This window comes from Lissotriton helveticus, chromosome 7 (genome assembly GCF_964261635.1).
Source record: "Lissotriton helveticus chromosome 7, aLisHel1.1, whole genome shotgun sequence".
In the NCBI taxonomy this organism is placed as follows: domain Eukaryota; kingdom Metazoa; phylum Chordata; class Amphibia; order Caudata; family Salamandridae; genus Lissotriton; species Lissotriton helveticus.
Genome location: NC_136068.1, coordinates 1,539,133,428 through 1,539,153,828, shown reverse-complemented (window position 1 = coordinate 1,539,153,828; position 20,401 = coordinate 1,539,133,428). Strand labels below are relative to the sequence as shown.

Genomic DNA, 20,401 nt, shown 5'->3' with positions numbered 1-20,401 from the left:
CTGTCACCACCGGCTCTGTTCCATACGCACCCTTCAGCGTTCCTTCCGCCCCCTTTCTCTTCCTTCTTAGCACACAGGGGCAGAGCTGGGTGGCCTAAGCGCTATACCAACAACAACCAAGTGGCTTGACATGCTCCCACTTTCCCCTCATGCTTACACCATTCTTTCTCCTTTTTGGTCAATCTTCCACCCGCACCCCTCAGCGCTTCGAAGCAATCTGTGTGGGTAGAAATGGCATGTGAGAGAGGGAGCACAGGGGCTACACAGGGGCTGCCAGGGAAGGATGAAAGGACAGCGAGTGCGAAGAGTAAAAGAGGAGAATGTGGCGAGGTGGGGAGTTAGCAGGGTGGGAGGGGCAGCGGAAAGTAAAACGGGAGAGATAGAGAAGACAGGCATTGAATGCGAGAAGATGTGAATGAGGTAAAGTGGGAGGAACTGGGAGGGCGGGTAGGTGGATAAAAGAGAGGGCGGAAAGGCCTGGTGTGGCGAGAGAAAGAAAAGTTGGAGAACTCTTGCGGGAAAGTGAAAACGAAAACCCACGAAAAAAAAGATATGCGAAGAGTGTAAGTGAGAGAGAGAAAGTGATAAAGAGACACGTTTGGGGAAAAAAGTATGCACATGGGTGCAACACAGCCCTCTCCCTTCAAGGCACCCCTCATTTAGCATAAAGCCAATGAATGTTAGTGAGTTACTGAGTCTAACAGACACCTCGCTGCATTCTGGAGGTGGGGAGGAGGGAGGGAGTTTGTGGTCACTGCATTTTGCCGGGAGGGGATGCGGCTTCATCTTGGATTAAATGGAGAAAGAGGAAGGAGAGAAAAGGAGAATGGAGTGAAAGAGACTGCAGGCACTGTGTGCCCATAGCTTCTTAACTCATGGACATCCCCATAGTGAGAGTGTGGCTAGAGGTTGTGTGCGTTAATCCACAATTAACGCACTTGCTGTGCACATAGGTATTTAGTGGTGGGTTGTTGCGAATTGAAGACTTGTAGGATCACCGAGGCATTTTCGTCACTCGAGGCCGAAGGCCACACAGTTCATTAATGTCATCAGAACCCCAATAGCGGCATTGCAGCTACTATACATCACAATAATCGGCCACTTATTTTTATATTACGTGTTTACGTTTGCTAAAACAGACACACAAATATCTCTTGCACCCATGGGTTTGGGTCTTGGGGCTGGTTTTTCAGGCTGTTGGTGGGCCAGTTTTATGGTCTGGTTTTTACTCTCGATTTTGCTAATCTGACCACAGATAATGCCTGGGTAAGCACACCAATACCAGCAGTCTTCCACGCATGTACAGCTTGTCATTACAAGTGTAAATCTGCACGACTTACTAACGTGGGTCTCTTCGTTAGCTATCTTATTCGCTAAGGTGTGGGGGGGGGGGGGCACTTTTATTTCGGGGCCCTGGCCTGTTTTCTGTCAAGCCGATCCCTGCATTGTACCATAAACACTAAGGTCCAAACACCGTCCTCTGCCACCAGCCTAACTTTGATTTTATGCCACATGCATTGTCGCTGTCTTTAGCATTTTGTCAACATTACTATTTACAAGACACACCCTTTTATTTATTTGATACCCGCACAACGACTTAAATATGTTTTTGCAAAGTAAGTGCCAAACACAATCGATTACAAACAAATCACGGATCGCAACTCTGCGACCAATGTGTAAACGTGCTCAGTGTTTCATAAAGCGAACTTCTTATAGGGAAGAGATGGCTTACAGCAGTGATAAATATTTCCTCTGGAATTACAAGATGGCTCAGCGAGTTGAGTGCTCACAGCTGACATTTAGGCCTCACTTAATATCTGTTGCAACAAAAGGACAAAAATCATTCTCCCATCGTTACTAATGCTTGTTTTCCTGAGTTTTGCGCCCTGTTTTTACATCAGAGCAATGTTGAATAATGCTTGAAAATGGCACTTGCCTGTTTCCTGTGTAATATTTATGCAATTATCCCAATATGTACCAATTGTACGTGCAAAATTAACACCAATAGATGTCAAATACAAACACAAACCTGAAGAATTGGAATTCCCACGTAGTTCTAAGTCAAAGCAGGTGCAAAAAGCTGCGTGAATAGGATTTCTGTCCACTTTAGCTCTGTGAATGATGCTGCTGATGTGATCTGCAGCTCACTTGTTAAAGTATCAGCAACTCAGATTTTCACCCTTTGAGGACGATAAAACGTATAACACCATATTGAACACTAGGTCACTGCTTATAAACATTAACCAAAAGGGTATTAAGCGCTAAGTCAAAACAATTTGTTAATAGGTGCCATGTAGGATCAACGAAGTTACAAAAAGGGTCTGCCACCTTCAGGCTGTGGTCCTTTCCACGACTGACTCCCTGACCTGGTTCCCAATAAAGTCTGTAGGACTGATTCACATACAGCAGGTTGGGGTATAGTTGTAGAACAAAACCAGTATGCAGTTCCTAACAGTGGGTGCAGGATTTAAAGTATTTAATGTGAATGTTCGGAGACATACGCAGAGTCAGATTGGTATGGAGAGAGAACCTCTTCTTCAGAAAAAGACCCTCACACACCCAGCCAGCTAGGTGTCTTGCTACATCATCAAGTCTGCTCCTTATCGGGTCGGCGGTGCAATACCCGATCAGGCACCCTTGATGGGGCCTACTTGGCGGATATCTTTTTTCCTTAATGCCGGTGGGTGAGGTGCGTGTAAGGGCCCTGGGTGAGTGTAGGTGTAAGATGAGTGAGGTTATAAAATAGGGCAGGAGGTCCACTCAGGATAATTTTAATGACTGTGGCCCCTACCCTAGTTAAAAAATATACAACAAAACGCGTACCTTCACTCTAAGGATGTGGAGTATATGTGTTTGTGGGATGAGGTCTGGATGGGGTATAGTTGTGTCTCACAAATAAAAGCAGTACTTTGGTATCTCGACCTTCTCATGATCTGCACACTTCTCTAAAGTCAGGTTCATCCGGGCCAGGATGGCTACTTGACTAGCTCTGTTCCTTGAGTCAGTCAGCTAGGCCAACATCAGGCCATAACAGCGTCTGTCCTTTATGTACAGTCCAGCAGGTTGTCTTCCACGCAGAGCACATCTACAAGAACTTCTTTCCCTTGATCTACACGTTTTCCTCGCATTCTCAAAGTCATGGTACAAAGTATCCTCCACCTGGAGCTTCTGAGACACCTTTGTAAGTGAGGTTGAATACACCCTTCTTACTCTCCCACCATACGACAAACTGGCGATCCAACCTGAAAAAATGAAATCTGTGCCTTCCCTGAATGTCCGAATTCATCCCAACCAGGGAAGAGAGACGCTTTGTGGACTGAAGGGATGGTGGAACATTATCTGGTCAGCAGGATGTGGGCGGGATGTCATAAGCCAGCCATCCAAAGTGGGGTTGAACAGTTTCTGGGCTAATCTGGGGTCAGTGGTGCACAGGCACCCAAACTGGATTCAGTAATTCATTCGCCTGGGCAGATCAACAGGCCTGGCAGGATTTGGATTCTTCCATACCTCCAAAGTGGACTACTGGAACTTGCATGGGCAGATACATGGTGGGTGTCCACCATGATATGACAACATGAAGAAAGTTCCACTGTATGTAACACGCTCTACTGTTCTCACAGAGGGCATGATTCACAAATTGCTGGTGTAACCACTGGCAGTGCAGACTTCAGTGTTTGGGCTCGGTTGCATTACCCAGCCTCACAGGCTGGTGTGCCTATAACAACACAGTGGAATGTCGAGACAGACTACAGAATATGCTGCCAGGCTGAGGATCTAGGGGAACTTGCACTTGGGATTTGAAGGGAAGAGGATGGAAGGACACCCTGCCCTGTCACATTTGGGTTCAGTAGCATCGTTGATTTGTGCGGTCATGTCCAGTTTGCTGTTGATGATTATTCTAAGGTTTTTGGCTTGGGTGCTGGGTGAGGGTCTTAGTTCAGCCAGCCACCCATTGGAGTCCCATGGTGAGGTGTTCTTGTGGAAGATCACTACTTCTGTCTTGTCAGTGTTGAGCTTGAGACAGTTGGCTTTCATCCAGTTAGCAACTTCGATCATGCAAGCGATGAACTTGTTTCTTAGTTGTTTCTCAGATTAATCATTGACAGCAAACTGGACATGACCACACAACCCAACACTATCACTGCATCCTACTTCCACACTCTGAGGATCCTCAGGAAGATCTTCAAATGGCTCCCAAGCAACTCAAGAAAAACCATCACTCACAGCATCGTCACCAGCAAGTTGGACTACTAGAACACCTTCTACGCCGGGATCACCAAGCAACTAGAAGACTACAAACCATCCAGAACTTAGCAGCTAAACTCATCCTGAATCTCCCACATAAAAATCACATGACACCACACCTCAGAGAGCTTCAATGTGTCCAGATACACTAGAGGGCTCATGTCAAACTCCTCACACACTCATTTAAGGCACTACACAATTTAGGCCCCACCTACCTCAACAGTTCCATCTCCTTTCACCAACCACCCAGACAGCTCTGCTCTGAAGGACTCCTACTTGTACATATTCTACACATACACAGAACCAGATCACAAGGACAGATGTACTCCTACATCCGTCCTAAAGTGTGAACTGACTTCGCACTCCACATCAGAGCCTCTTCTTCTCTCCTTGAATTCCTCAAGAAGCTGAAGATCTGTTTTTTTTATATTTACCAACCTACCATTGACCGGCTCGGCACACACATCTGCTCAGCGCCACAATACCCTCGCAGGTGATAGTGCGCGTTACAAATATACATAATATAATAGGCATCTGGAAGAATATTAGCAAAATTAGTTTTTTCCTTTTTGTGAAAATGGACATAAGAAAAATAGTTGATACCAATGATGCAGTGCACCTTTAAATTTACTCCTCCACAACATATATAAAGTTTTGGCTCTAAAGATGTTCAATATAAAATATATTGCTAATAAGAGACTGAATGATTTTGAAGTGTGTAGTGTTGAATATCCTACTCTATGGGCCAAAGTGAAAAATTGACATATTTAACACCCACTACTTACAACATTAATGGAACATCACAAAGTTAATTGAGAAAGGATTTTAACAAAGAGAATCTATTTGCAGAATGGCTTAAAACATTGGACTTGTTAGCACCCATGTTGTTTTTGTGTTAGTTAGCAACTCAGCAAGAGTTCGTTCCTTCCTTTGACTCTAGAGAATAAAGGTCTGGATATGGTAATGCACACAAACAACAGTGCTAGAACTAACTCTAATAAAGTTGAACATAAAAAAACAATGTTGAGTAACTTTGCAGAATAACATAGTTTCAGAAATAACATAAAAACGAACTTAGAAGAAACAAAAATTACATTTTTTGTAAAAGTAATGCCATTTTCAAGTTCTCGTAGATCATAAAAAACAAATTTAGATTGTACAAAAATTATATGATATTGCTGATCTTGTAGTCTTAGAATTCTGTTGTGCAAGAGAAACTGTCAGAGCAAGCTTGAACAAGGATACTTTGGTGTTTGCACTTTCTCTTCAATAAATAGGAGCATTTACATATGTGGGCAACGTTGCTGTAATCATAACATTCTTGGCAGATTTGAGGTAATGCTCAGGGTGTTGTATTGCACAGCCGATGCCCACGGTGGGGCCACTCACCATAAAAAATAAACAAAAAAATATTTCTTGGTGTCTAGTGGCTCTGTGCGCCCGGGGGTGGGAGGCACTTGGGACCCACCATCCACTTTCAGGGTGGTCAGAAAATCTGTCATGTCTGGCCGATCACAGGCCCATGCAGGCTGCTCCCCACAATTAAAACAGTATTTACAATACAGCCTGGAAGATAGTGGGCATTTTGCCCTCCTGTGACAACCCCTAACTTCCACTGGGGTGCAGAAGGATGGTCATGCTCAGAGGAGAAGTACGGGCACATGGGGAGTTGCTGTCGCCGTAAAATATAAAAAAAGTAAAAACAACATTTCTGGTGTCTAGTGGGTTTTCTACCCACATCCCCACCTCCACCCTGGGGAGGCAGGGCAGATTGAAGGTAAACACCCCGATTCAACCTCCATAGGGTGCAGAAAGACTGTCAGGCCTGGGGTAGGGCTAGCACAGGTCCATGCTCTCCCCACCCCCAAAAACAAGGTAAAAACATTTTTTCATAGTATCTAATGGGCTTTATGCCCTCGTCCTTCCCCGGGGCAGATTGGGAGTAACACACCCAATGAGTCTAGGCAGTGGCGTCACTAGGTGGGTGCGGGGGGTGCGGCCCGCACCGGGTGACACCAACACATGGGGTGACACCAATCTGCACTGCAGCCTCGCCTCTGCTCTCACCTTTACTGTCGCTCCCTGTGCAAGCTTGTTCCTCATGCTGTTCACACTCGCCAGCGTCTCGCAGGAGATCTGCAATGCTTGACTGCAATTTTCTTTGATCACAAGGCAACTCTATAGCAGCCAGTTCATCTGAGGGTGCATGGTTTCCTATTTTTCAGTATCTTGCAGTCTTCAGTTTTCCATTGAACGAACCAGTTCCAAATTTCAGCCTGCTCTTCACTACAGTGCCACCTGTTGCTCGAACTCTTGTTTATACAAATCCAGGGAAGACAGATGGCGTAAGAGAGAGAGGGAGACAGAGGGAGCTAGAGGGAGTAATACAGAGAGAGGGAGCTAGAGAGAGCAAGAGAGAGAGGGAGCAAGAGGGAGTAACAAAGGGAGAGAGGGAGCTAGAGAGAGTACGACAGAGAGAGAGGGAGATAAAGGGAGTAAGACAGAGAGAGAGAGGGAGCTAGAGGGAGTAAGACAGAGAGAGAGAGCTAGAGTGAGAAAGACAGAGAGAGAGGGAGCTACAGTGAGAAAGACAGAGAGAGAGGGAGCTAGAGAGAGTAAGACAGAGAGCGAGAGAGCTAGAGGGAGCTAGAGGGAGTAAGATAGAGAGAGAGAGGGAGCTAGACGGAGCACGACAGAGAGAGAGGGAGCAAGAGCGAGCAAGACAGAGAGAGGGAGCTAGAGGGAGTAAGAGAGAGAGGGAGCTAGAGGGAGCAAGACAGAGAGAGGGAGCTAGAGGGACTAAGACGGAGAGAGAGGGAGCTAGAGGGAGTAAGACAGAGAGAGAGGGAGCTAGACGGAGCAAGACAGAGAGAGAGGGAGCTAGAGGGAGCAAGACAGAGAGGGAGCTAGAGGGAGTAAGAGAGAGGGAGCTAGGGGGAGCCAGAGGGAGTAAGACAGAGAGAGAGGGAGCTAGAGGGAGTAAGACAGAGAGAGAGGGGGCAAGAGGGAGCTAGACAGAGAGAGGGAGCTGAGGGAGTAAGACTGAGAGAGAGGGAGTAAGAGAGAGAGAGGGAGCTAGAGGGAGTAAGACAGAGAGGGAGACAGAGGGAGCTTGAGGGAGTAAGACAGGGAGAGAGGGAGCTAGACAGAGAGAGGGAGCTAGAGGGATTAAGATAGAGAGAGGGAGCTAGAGGGAGCAAGCCAGAGGGAGAGGGAGCTAGAGGGAGTAAGAGAGAGAGAGAGGGAGCTAGAGGGAGCTAGACAGAGAGGGGGAGCTAGAGGGAGTAAGAGAGAGAGGGAGCTAGAGGGAGTAAGACAGAGAGAGAGGGAGCTAGAGGGAGCAAGACAGAGAGAGAGGGAGCTAGACAGAGACAGGGAGCTAGAGGGAGTAAGACAGAGAGAGTGAGCTAGAGGGCGCTAGACAGAGAGAGGGAGCTAGAGGGAGTAAGAGAGAGGGAGCTAGAGGGAGCAAGACAGGGTGAGAGGGAGCTAGAGGGAGTAAGACAGAGAGGGAGAGCTGGTGGGAGCAAAACGAAGAGAGAGGGGCTAGAGGGAGTAAGATAGAGAGAGAGGGAGCTAGAGCGAGCAAGAGAGAGGGAGCTAGAGGGAGTAAGATAGAGAGAGAGGGAGCTAGAGCGAGCAAGACCGATAGAGAGGGAGCTAGAGGGAGCAAGACAGAGAGAGGGAGCTAGACGGACTAAGACGGAGAGAGAGGGAGCTAGAGGGAGTAAGACAGAGAGAGGGGGAGCTAGGTGGAGCAAGACAGAGAGAGAGGGAGCTAGAGGGAGCAAGACAGAGAGGAAGCTAGAGGGAGTAAGAGAGAGGGAGCAAGAGGGAGTAAGACAGAGAGAGAGGGAGCTAGAGGGAGTAAGACAGAGAGAGAGGGAGCTAGAGGGAGTAAGAGAGAGAGAGAGGGAGCTAGAGGGAGTAAGACAGAGAGGGAGACAGAGGGAGCTAGAGGGAGTAAGACCGGGAGAGAGGGAGCACGACAGAGGGAGAGGGAGCTAGAGGGAGTAAGAGAGAGAGGGAGCTAGAGGGAGCTAGACAGAGAGAGGGAGCTAGAGGGAGTAAGACTGAGAGAGAGGGAGCTAGAGGGAGTAAGACAGAGAGAGAGGGAGCTAGAGGGAGTAAGACAAAGAGAGGGAGCAAGACAGAGAGAGAGGGAGCTAGACAGAGAGAGTGAGCTAGAGGGAGTAAGACAGAGAGAGTGAGCTAGAGGGCGCTAGACAGAGATGGAGCTAGAGGGAGTAAGAGAGAGAGAGGGAGCTAGAGGGAGCAAGACAGGGTGAGAGGGAGCTAGAGGGAGTAAGACAGAGAGGGAGCTGGAGGGAGCAAGACGGAGAGAGAGGGGGCTAGAGGGAGTAAGAGAGAGAGAGGGAGCTAGAGGGAGTAAGAGAGAGAGCAGGAGCTAGAGGGAGTAAGAGAGAGAGAGCAGGAGCTAGAGGGAGTAAGACAGAGAGAGAGGGAGCTAGAAGGAGTAAGAGAGGGAGCTAGAGGGAGCAAGACAGAGAGAGGGAGCTAGAGGGAGTAAGACAGAGGGAGAGGGAGCTAGAGGGAGTAAGACAGAGACAGAGGGAGCTAGAGAGAGTAAGACAGAGACAGATGGAATTAGAGGGAGCTAGAGGGAGTAAGACAGAGAGAGGGAGCTAGACAGAGAGAGGGAGCTAGACAGAGAGAGGGAGTAAGACAGTACCTAGCGCCGTACATTTCCGACAGAGGTGGTCCATGCGGTAAGTCGTGAGGGGGTGACACCATGAGTTACCCGCACCGGGTGACACCAACCCCAGTGACGCCACTGAGTCTAGGAATGTTGCAAGGATTTGAACATTGAATTATATTCAGTAAAAGAGTAATTAATGTTGTTCACAAGTCGAGACAGGTGCCAAACATGCTGAATGAAACGTTTAATTTGGAATTAGAGACCTTGATGAAGGTTGGGTGCACGGAGGAGCTAGAATCCTCAAAGTGGTTAAGCTCAGTTGTTTGAGTGGCAATAGGGAACCAATATGAGGTTTTGCCTAAGGGACCACCCCACCCCAAAATTAACATATGGGGTGGTAGCCATCTTCTGCCAAATATTCCTGAGGAGTTGGTCCTTCTTAAAGATTACCAAAGTGTTCAGTGTGATGGATATTTCCCCTGTGTACTACTAGGTGAAATTACATGAAAGCTCATAGAACCTCACGTCAATGATTCATTGCTCCTTTAAAGGAATCCTGATTTGTTTGTAAGTCTTTTGGACAACTCCTAGTAACTGCAGTGTTCCAATGAGCTCAGGGATACAGAGCATGTAGGGCCAAATGTATCAAGCTAATTAGCATTCGCAAAGGCCGAAATTCTGTGAATTTCGGCCTTTGCGAATGCTAATTAGAGAAATGGTATGTATCAAACATGTTTGATGCAAAATAAGGAATAGCAAAATTTGCTATTCCTTATTTTGCGATTGCACTTAAGGAATCGCAAATTTTGCGATTCCTTATATGCAATGTATCAAACAAAAAATATGCAAAAAATGTCATTAAGGATTCGCAAATTACCACCAACTTCCAGTTGGTGGTAATTTGCGAATTCTTTTCAAAAATCTTTTTTCCAAAACACAAAAGGTGCCATTTGACGCCCATACATTCCCTTAGGGCATGTATGTGCGCCATATGCCCCCAAATGTCTTTTTCAGGGGTGCAGCAGGGTGTTCTTGAGACACCCCTGCACCTTGGAAAAATTCCTAAATTGCGATTAGCAAATTGCTAATCGCAAATTGCCCCTTCATTCCTATGGGCCTCCTGGTCCATAGAAAGCAATGGGTAGATTGCGATTAGCAATTAGCTAATCGCAATTTAGGAATGGTAAGGAATCGCTATTATATAGCGATTTTGTACATACATACCGTTTTGCGAATTCCAAATAGCGATTCCTTAAAATTCGCTATTTGGAATTCGCTAAACGGAAGTATGATACATATGGCCGATAATGTTTTCCAGATCGAAGCATGGTGTTAACATAAAAAAAAACAAGATCATGCAGGAAGTTTTGAAGAGATTGGCGATCAAGGATTTAAAAAAGACAAACATCCCTTTAAAGTGAGAAACATAACTTGCTTAGACCTTGTGATGAGCGGTGAGAGAATCAAGTTGAGGTTAGTTTAGTAGAAGCAACTGTCAATGCAGCAGGGCCCAGGGACAAGGGTGACAGTGAGACACATTTTTGTGACACATGTAATATTAATCAAAATTTCGTCAAGGTTGTATATCCCCTGAGAGATATGGTCATGTAAGGTTATTCATCGAATGAGGAGTCTAGAAAACTATGTGAGACAATAAAAAAAATGAGACTCCTAACGACAGATGCTAGTGTTGAGGTTCTTGGAGTGGTTTTGTTCCAGTATTGGGATGAATTTAAAATTGTCAAAGTGTTTACAGTGAGAGCACGGATAGAAGCTGAAAATACTTATTCTGTCACTGAAAGATAGGCTTTCCGTTGCTATTGGGCAACTGTGCATTTCAAGTTTTTTATGGAGTACTTCCTTTAAGAGCCACACAGTTCACAAGATAGGGGGTGCTAGGTGGGGCCAGACGGTAATGGCCGCCCTGGCATAGAGCTCCTGCTGAGCCGGGCGAATTAATCCACAAAATCCTCATCCTGCCTACCAAGAAGTTGGCGCAAACATCACCTATGGTACCGGGAAGGTCCACGACAGCTATGGAGCGATTCCTGTCCCGACGCTTGAAAAACGGAGCCATGAAACAGCGGGAAGGCGAGTGGCGGAGCAGTGGAGCGGACAGCGCCGGAGGCCTGGGGCAGCTACCGCATCTACGCGAGGCCGGTGCTGAGGAGGCCTGCGCACAAAGAAGGAGGATCCCCCAGAGACACGGGAGGATGACTGGAAAACCCTTCTGGTGAGCATGCAGCAAAGCCTCACCTCTATTGATTCCAAAATAGACTCCATAAACCACTGACTGGACAATGTCGTAGCTAAGCTTGACGGGCATCAAGAGCGACTGAAGGAGTTGGAACAGCGGGTGTCAGACCTGGAAGATGGGGCGAGCACGAGCAGGCAGCATATGTGACAAATGGATAACCTCCTAAAACTCATCGCTGACAAGAACGAAGAGTTGGAATCCCGCTCTCGGCGAAATAACGTCCGTATGCTAGGCCTAGCCGAAACGATCAATACGGGGAGGCTGGAGGATTTCATGGAGCGCTTACTGACTGACCTGTTCGGGAGAGACTCTTTCTCTGCACAGCTAGTGATTGAACGGGAACACCGATCCTTAGCGACGAAACCTCCCCCAAGTGCCTCACCGCGCCCGATAATAATGAGGTTCCTAAACTATCGCGACAGGGACACACTGCTGCGGCTGGCGAGAGAAAAGGGGGACGTGAAGTATGAGAACACCACCCTCTCATTTTACCCCGACATCACCCAAGCAGTACAGGAGGCCCGGCGAAAGTTTCTGGCGGTGAAAAAGCAGTAGCAATCCCGCAGCATTCAGTACGCAATGTTATAACCAGCGAGACTGCGGATTCATCATCGAGGTAGACAACACATCTTTGCTACACCACAACAGGCAGAAGACTACCTCAAGCGCGACAGGCGATGCACTTCCCGGGAGGCGGCTGCGAGACGATGATCGCGATCCCACTCGCCGTTGTCAGACCCTTCCTGAGGAGTATGGGCTGTGTTACATTGGGACACTGACGGAGAGCCTCGGGACATTTCAGAGACGCTCTGCAGATTGGTGATGAATAATCGTTGTTATTGATTTGTTGGCACAAATTGCCGCTCGGACGCTCACCTCCGTCCCGTCAGATCGACCCCTGTGTCCCAGGAGGTTGTGGATGGGTGAGAAAGAGAGGTAGAGCGGTAATGGTGGGAGCCCCTGGCGGCCCCCTATCGAGGGCATTACCCCTGGTTAGTGGAAGAGGAGTGGCGCCGCGGCCAGGGCGACTGACGCTGGAATCTGGGGACCGCGGTTCGATCCCCGGCTCCGGCGGCAGGTTAGCCCAGCACCATGTGACTCTGGGCAATAGCTCGCTTAATCTTCCCGACGGCCCCCCAGCGCCTAGAGACCCTTATGGGTGATTGTGCGCTTTACAAATGTGGACTTTACTTTACTTTTCCTATTCAATGGTTAAGGGGTTAAGAGCTTGGACACTATGGCTCAGGAGAGTGTTTGGGGGGGAGGTGGGAAGGGGGGAAGGGTTGTTCTTTCCTGGCAAGTTGGGGTAGCCGGTGTGGGTGATGAGGGAGGGCTAGGGAACAAGACGCTATGATGCAAGTTTGCCTTGAGCAGGCGAGGCAAAGATGCGAACGAAGTTCTGAACGGAAAGATTACACCCCTAGCCATGGGAGACGGTAGTAGAGACAGCACGAACATCAATATTATGTCCTGGAATGTACGGGGGCTTATTGACCCCAGAAAGCGAAGGCAGATACTGGGATACCTGGACAGGCATCACATGAACATAGCGCTCCTACAGGAGACACATCTGGTAAAAGGTGGTACTCCCAGATTCGCATCCCGATGGGCCTCTCATAGCTGCTTTGCCTCATACTCATATTAGTTAAACAAGGGGTTCGATTTGTGGAAAGAGGTTGTGACATAGACCCTGAGGGGAAATATTGTTTGATGTGGGGAACACTTCACTCACATGATATTTTTTGGTGAACTACTACGGACCGAATATTGATTACCCTCACTACATGCTCCTGCTTAGAGGCAAAATATAAATGCTAGGCTGCAGTTACACTATATGGGGGTGGAGATTTTAATACTGTGATACATCCTGATATGGATAGGTTGCATGCCGTAGCGGCACACTACACTGCCTCCCAACGCACCCTGAAAGACATAGTTGCCACGGACGGCTTAGTTGATGCCTGGCGCCATTTACACCCTTCGATAAGGAAGGCACACATCACTCAGCCATGCACAACACCTGGTCTAGATTGGACTATGTGCTTCTCACTAGGGGTATGACACACTGGGTGGAAGGGCGACCCACATGGCTAAAACATACTTGGATCACTCCCCAGTGAAGGTTGCAGTGAAGCCCCCGGTGGACTTGGCACCCTTTCTCAATTGGAGGCTTAATCCTCTGCACCTACAGGACACTGCCTTTAAGGCAGAGATAGAACAGGAGATTATTGACTTCTTCCCTAGAAATACGGGTTCAGTAGCCAGCCTTACTACTGTTTGGGAGGCCTTCAAGGTGACTGTGCGAGGGTGGTGGGATCTTGAAGGATCTCCAACGGACCCTGAGCACCCTGGAGACTGAGATGAAAACACTAGAGCGGGAGATATTAAGTAGGGAGGAGACAGGACCCTTGCAGGCCAGCATGCGGGAGAAGATGACGGAGTATATGGAGACAGCCGAAAGGGAAAGTAGGTTTAGAGGGAAATACTGTACTGCCAGAATATATGGGGAAGGAGATAGGCCAAGGAAATCCCTGGCGGGAGCAATTAGACCCCCACGCTTCCGCAATTACGTCACTGAACTACAAGATGAGCACGGTACACTCTGCAGGTCCCTCCCTGATCAGATGTCCACCCTGACTAACTATTATAGGACACTATATACGACACAGAGACAATCCACACTGCAACTTGGGGACTACTTTGAGGATGTGGCCCTGGCATGGCTGGGAAACGCGCAACAAACATTTTTAGCATTAGACCTCGAAGTTGACGAAATAACGGGGGCCATTATGAGCATGAAATCGGGAAAGTCCCCTGGTTCTGACGGGATCCCCATAGATTTTTATAAAACTTACGTTAGATTTCTGGCCCCCATCCTCAAGGCTGTTTTCTATAAGGCGCTGGAGGAGGGTACGCTTCCTGAAACCATGAGACAAGCGCGTATTTTATCATTGCTTAAACCCGGCAAACCCCCTGACCAGTGTGACTCGTACCGGCCACTGTCGCTCCTGAACAGCGATACGAAAATCCTGGCCAAAGTGTTAGCCACTAGATTAAATCTTCTCCTGGCAAAAAGAGTGCTGTCAGTTCAGGCGGGCTTTGTACCTAATAGGGCTACTGCCCATAACCTCCGGACCCTCCTAGCAGTCGTTCAGGACATCGACCCCAATTGCGCTGCGGTGGCTGTCTTCTTGGACGCCACCAAAGCGTTCGATTCTGTAGAATGGGACTATGTGGTGGGGACTCTTGCATATATGGGAATGCCGGACCCGTTCATCTGTTGGGTCAAACTTCTCTACAACGCGCCGTTCGCCAGGGCCCTCCTCAACGGGGCTCGTTCGAACCCCTTTACTATATCCAGGGGGACGAGACAAGGGTGCCCCTTGTCTCCGGTCCTGTTTGCCATTGCAATCGAACCCCTGGTGGCCAAATTGCGCCAACATCATAATCACAGAGGCCTCATTTACCCCTCCAGACAGGTTCTTGTCTCTCTCTATGCCGATGATATTACCCTTTACATTCGCAACCCACACGAGAACTTAAATCCAGTCTTGAGGGAAATCACCAAATTCGGAGCGATTGCAGGAGTACAGATGAATTGGGGTAAATCGGCGGTATTCCCATTGACCGAGCACACCCCCCCGCATACCCTGGACTACCCATTGAAGTGGGAAGAGTCGGACTTAAAATACTTGGGTATCTATATCTCTCAGGACAAGGAAGCCTTAACCGCATCGCTGCGGCGGCTTTTCCTTCTGTACGCGGTAATTTTAAAAATACCGCGTTACAGGACGAGCTTAAAGTCCACATTTGTAAAGCGCACAATCACCCGTAAGGGTCTCTAAGCGCTGGGGGCCGTCGGGAAGATTAAGCGAGCTATTGCCCAGAGTCACATGGTGCTGGGCTAACCTGCCGCCGGAGCCGGGGATCGAACCATGGTCCCCAGATTCCAGCGTCAGTCGCCCTGGCCGCGGCGCCACACCTCTCCCTTAGCTTAGCTCGTCATGAGCGCACGGCAGGTTACGCTCATGAAGAGCTGAGCTCGTCATCAGCCTGGAAGGGGTTAATGAGGACAAACTATGGGCATGCCATGACTAAAGTGACGGACAATATCACGAACTGGGTCAAACTTCCCCTATTGATGGCCGGACGGGTCTCCCTAATTAAGATGTAGTGTATTTTGTAAAGCGCACAGCTGCCCCAACGGGGCGTCCCGGCGCTGTATAACACTGTGGAACCCTTCCTGGCTCTCCCTGTGAGATGCCCCTCCTGAGCGCCCCCAAGGTGAAGCCAGGCATCCCAGTGTTGTAGGGGCCGTTGTGGAGATTAAGCAAGCTATTGCCCAGAGTTGCAGCGTGGGACACATGATTAGAGTAGGCGTCGAGGCGGGAATTATCGAGTCCGCGGACATTGAGCCCAAGACCCTGCCGCGTCGGGACTTGAACTCTGGTCCCGGGCCTGATCTCTGCTTCAGAGTCTGCCGCTCTAACCAGTGAGCCACACTTCTCCACTGATGGTGATAGTTCCCAAATTTTTATATTTGTTCATTAATATACCCTACCATCCAGGGGCTCACTTTTTCGCAACATTGAAAACACAACTCATCCGACTAATATGGGGGGGGGGGAGCAGGCGCGACTGAAATTAGAAACCCTCACACTTCCGTACCGCTAAGGAGGGTTTGATGTGCCTGACTTCGAACAGTATTACCATAGCACACAGGAGCATTTTGCAGTGTACTGGTTCCATCCTCCCCCCTATATGCCCCATCATGCTGTGGAGGATGGGCACATGGCACCGGTCCCGCCGTCTGTCTATGTATTCGCGCCATACAAAGAAAGAGACAGGGAACCCACTACGGTGGACTGCACGGTCAAAGCGTGGCACTGGCTGGCGAAGGCGGAAGGAGTTCCTCAGTTGTACTCCCCTAGAATTCCGTTAAATAACTGTACGTATTTGCAGGTGACTACCGAAAAAAATTGTCAAAACCTATTAACTAGACTGAAGTACTATGTCTGGGGGGATTTATTCCTCGAAGGGGAATTTCGTACAAAGGAACAGTTTTTTGGGGAGGCCCCATATACGTTCATGGATTTGTTTCTTTACACCAGGCTCAAACAGAGTGTACGGGCTAAATCCCCTGACTTCCCAAAGGAGCCGGAGGTATTTACCTCTCTCCACCTATTACTCCAAGCGGACGTGCCAAGGCATGTCACGTCTTTGCTGTATGCACGGGTCCGCTCTGTACCTCCTCATTCGCATACAGATGACCAGTGGGAAATGGCATGTCAGCAGACGGAGCTGGTCTCCGGTAGTAGCAGGCTGCGCATGCTCCATTTCAAATGTTTGCACAGACTGTACCATACGCCGGCACGCTTACACAAGATTGGTCTCAGGGAAGATGACAGATGCCTTAGGTGCAGGCAGAGCCCAGCGGACTTCATACACCTGGCCTGGAGCTGCCCTAAAGTTGCTGAATATTGGAGGGAAGTCTTTGCAGGGCTCACTGATATGTTAGGCATCGCTATCGAGCCACATCCTACCAGGGCCCTTCTGGGCCTAGTCGCGGATATTAACACCCCGCACCGCAAATTGCTACTTATGGGCATGCTATTAGTATGACGACATGTGGCGTGTCGATGGGGCAGGGGCAGGGCACCTAAGTTTAAGGGATGGTTACAGGACATGACTACATGGCAGGAACACTTACATGCCTACGCAGAACAATTGCCGATGAAGTCCCGGACAAAAGATATTTGGGGTCCATTACTGACTTACAGGACAGTCGGAGGAGGGTGCCCTGAGCGATATAGGGACAAGAGTTGGGGCTGCTGCTGAATGAGGGGTGGGGGGACATGGTGCTAGGAGGGCTATGGGGAGGTGAGGGTTGGGGTGAGCGAGTAACGATTGAGAAGTTAAAATTCCGAATACAGCCTGGTGTACTCAGGACTGCCTCTACAATAGAACTTATGGGACATGGATTTCAGGAAGATACTATGCTAGTGCCGAACTCTACACTTTGCGCGCTATTGTACCATGCTCTGCTCATGACGACACCTTTGTTATATGGAACTGTAGGAGGACGTTGGGGGAGAGAAGGGGGAGGGGGGAAGTTTCGGGGGAGGAAATGATAGATTGGTGAAGCATCATGATGGACGGTGTAAATGTTGTAACGCTGTATAACACTGCCTACTGTATAATGATGTGTGATATGAGAAAAGTTTATAAATAAAATTTAAAAAACTAAATAAAAAAAAACAGCTCACGAGATAATTGTGAAGTTATTTTCTTGTAAGAAGGCCAAGCTTAGGATATCAGGGCGGCTGGACTACACGAGGGATTTTAATTTAAATTAGAGTATTGATAGGTTTGGAAAATAAATATTTAGACTCTTTGTCAGTGCTGCCAAAAGTGAAGTAAATTACTGTCAGTTGTGACTTCGAAGTGTTGAGCAATGAGTTTGTGTGTGAGGAAGGTATTTGTAGAGATGAGTGGAAACAGGCAGCCAAAGTTGATGAGTAGCATGAGAAAGTAAAACATGATTAGTGGTTATCCTGATAATCTAACATTGACAATGGTTTTCTTTGCTTTCAAAGACAAACAGTGGAAGAGCAGTTACAGAGGGATGAAGATTACAGTTTTAGAAAAAGGGTCGTTTGGGTATGTTAGGTAAGTGTTAAAATGACGGGTCATGTAAATGGGTGTCTACAATGTACCATCAAGTGGAGCAGCTGGGCAAATTTTGTGTGGAATTTGATGCTAGTGGTGGGTCTAAAAGTGCCTCAGTGACCTTGTTGGGCCGGTTAAGTCTTTGTCATTGAGTGAGCGACTGTGGTGACTATCGGGAAGGTGACAATTTGTTTGAAAAAATAATTTTCTAGTCAAAAAGCACCAGATTGTTTGACAGTGAAGTTCTACCAATTTCAGAAGATATGTGTAGGGTTATGAAGGATATGGGAGCGATTCATTAAAGAACAGTATGGTGCACAGCTTGAAAAAAGGATGAATAGGATGTTAAAGCACCTTTGAAACAAGGAAAAGTTTGAGAGAAATGTTTAGAAAATTGGTATGATGGCAGCAGGGATGCCTCCCCTTTAGTACCTGATAGGAAGAGTTGCTGGCACCAAAATGTTGCCCATCTCGTTGAGAGAAGACATTAATGAAGTTAAGTATTGGACATATGGCATAATTGGCATAACTGATCTCCTTTTAGTTGTCCTAATCATTATAATGTTACATCATTACAAAATGTTGTGCAAGCCTTCTAAATTCTGATATAACTTGAGGAAACACTATTGTTGCAGTTTGGAGCTAGCAAGTTTTGGTTTGTGTGACTTCTCTTTAGTGAATTGTCTGTGTCTGTGTGTGTGTGTATATATATATATTCACTGAAAAAACCATAGGGGCATTATAGTCAGTTGGACATTTCACTCGTACAAAACCATAGAAATTCCCCGGTTATAGTTAGTTCAGCTAACTATAACTCGCGCCCCCGCAATGCACTGCTGATGACGTCACATATTACATCACTCATGACATGGCCAGTGACATCACTCATGACATCACTGATGACATCTCAAATGACATCACTGATTACATCACTGATGACATCATCCAGTGAATGTGTGTTTTTGTGAAATTTAAATGTTTTATATATGTATATGTCGAGGTCGATGGAAGAATAAGTGGGTATATAAGTGTCTAAATGGATGATATTGTTTGTGTGAAACTGATTGTATAACTGACTGATTAAGTGTATCTTAGTGAATACATCGGTTAGTGAGTAATCTTTAAATGTATAAATATCTGTATCAGTCTCTCACTTTGTGTATAAGTGGCAGCATGGGCTGGTGAGTAGCTACATGAGTGTCTTTATGGGTTATTAGTTGTTTTTTTGAGTATCAGTATGAGTGTCTGAGTGTCTGTGTGGGTCGTTGGGGGTATTCCTTTGTGCATAGATGCATGAATGAGTGAGTCATTGTATGTGTTGAAGACAGCATGTGTGCAGGACTGTATGGGTGGATGAGTGTGTGTATAGGTGTGTTGGTGAGTGAATGACTGTCTCAGTAGTGTCTTTACGAGTAACTACATATGTTTTAAACTAGTATAGGTGAGTATTGGTGTATGTAAGTGAGTATATGTGAGAGTGAGAGATTGGAAGAGTATCTGGATAAATGGGTATGTGTTTCTATAAGTGAATGTTTAAGAGAGTAAGTATGTGTTAGTTTCTGTAGAAGTAAGTGCAGTTGTGTGTGTATAACTGTATACACAAGTAAATTAATGTTTGATACTTTCTTTGCATGTGTGACTGTGTGTGAGTAACTCTATGAATGAGAGGCGGTGTGTAAGTGTATGTATAGGTGTGGGAGAACATATGATGAGTGAGTGCATGTCTGAGTGACTGTATAGGACCTTTGGTGAATGAGTAGATGTGTGTATAGATCCTGGAATTAGTGAATGGGTATGTTGTTCCTGGTATTGGTGTGTCCATTGTTTTCAAAATGGTATTTTGTATTTTAGAGTGTGTGTATTAAAGGTTATATTAGTGTGAGAGGAGGTCTGAGACTCTATCACAAGGGTGATGTCATCAGTGATGTCATTTGAGATGTCATGAGCGATGTCATGAGTGATGTCACTGACCATGTCATGAGTGATGCAATATGTGACGTCATCAGAAGTGCATTGCGGGGGTGCGAGTTATAGTTAGCTGAACTAACTATAACGGGGGAATTGCTATGATTTTGTACGAGTCAAATGACCAACTAACTATAACGCCCTTGAAACCTATGGTTTTTTCAGTGAATTTCGAAGATTTTTTAAATGCTAATTTCTAACTATAACGTGCCTGAAACCTATGGTTTTTTCAGTGAATTTCAATGTTTTTTTAAATGCTAATTTCTAACTATAACGTGCCTGAAAACGATGTTTTTTTCAGTGACTTTCAAAGATTTTTCAAATGCTAGTTTCTAACTATGCCTACAGAGGTAGGACATGTGAAGAAAGAAGAAAAACGCACAGAAAGAAGCAAAAGAAATGCAGAAAAAGCAACAGAAGTCCACAAAGAGGAAGAAAAGTGCAGGAAGAAGCAAGACGTGTAGCAAGAACCAACAGAGGAGCAGAAAGAGGCCTTGTTGCAAAATCATACTGTGCCCACAACTTTTTCAGATGGGTACTGATGGTAACTGACTCTGACTAACCAGGCCTAGAACCAGTGCTATGGTAAAAGTAACTTAGAATAC

The 20,401-nt window shown here is 47.0% G+C and overlaps 1 protein-coding gene across 1 annotated transcript in view; it reads left to right on the top strand.

Annotated features, from left to right (window-relative positions):
- KCNJ14 (potassium inwardly rectifying channel subfamily J member 14) overlaps positions 1 to 20,401 on the top strand; it is a 311,853-nt gene that overhangs the window by 2,004 nt on the left and 289,448 nt on the right. The window contains exon 2 of the mRNA XM_078654984.1: positions 17,759 to 17,831. The gene's annotated coding sequence lies outside the window, so the exon portion shown is untranslated. The remainder of the gene's footprint in view (positions 1 to 17,758; positions 17,832 to 20,401) is intronic.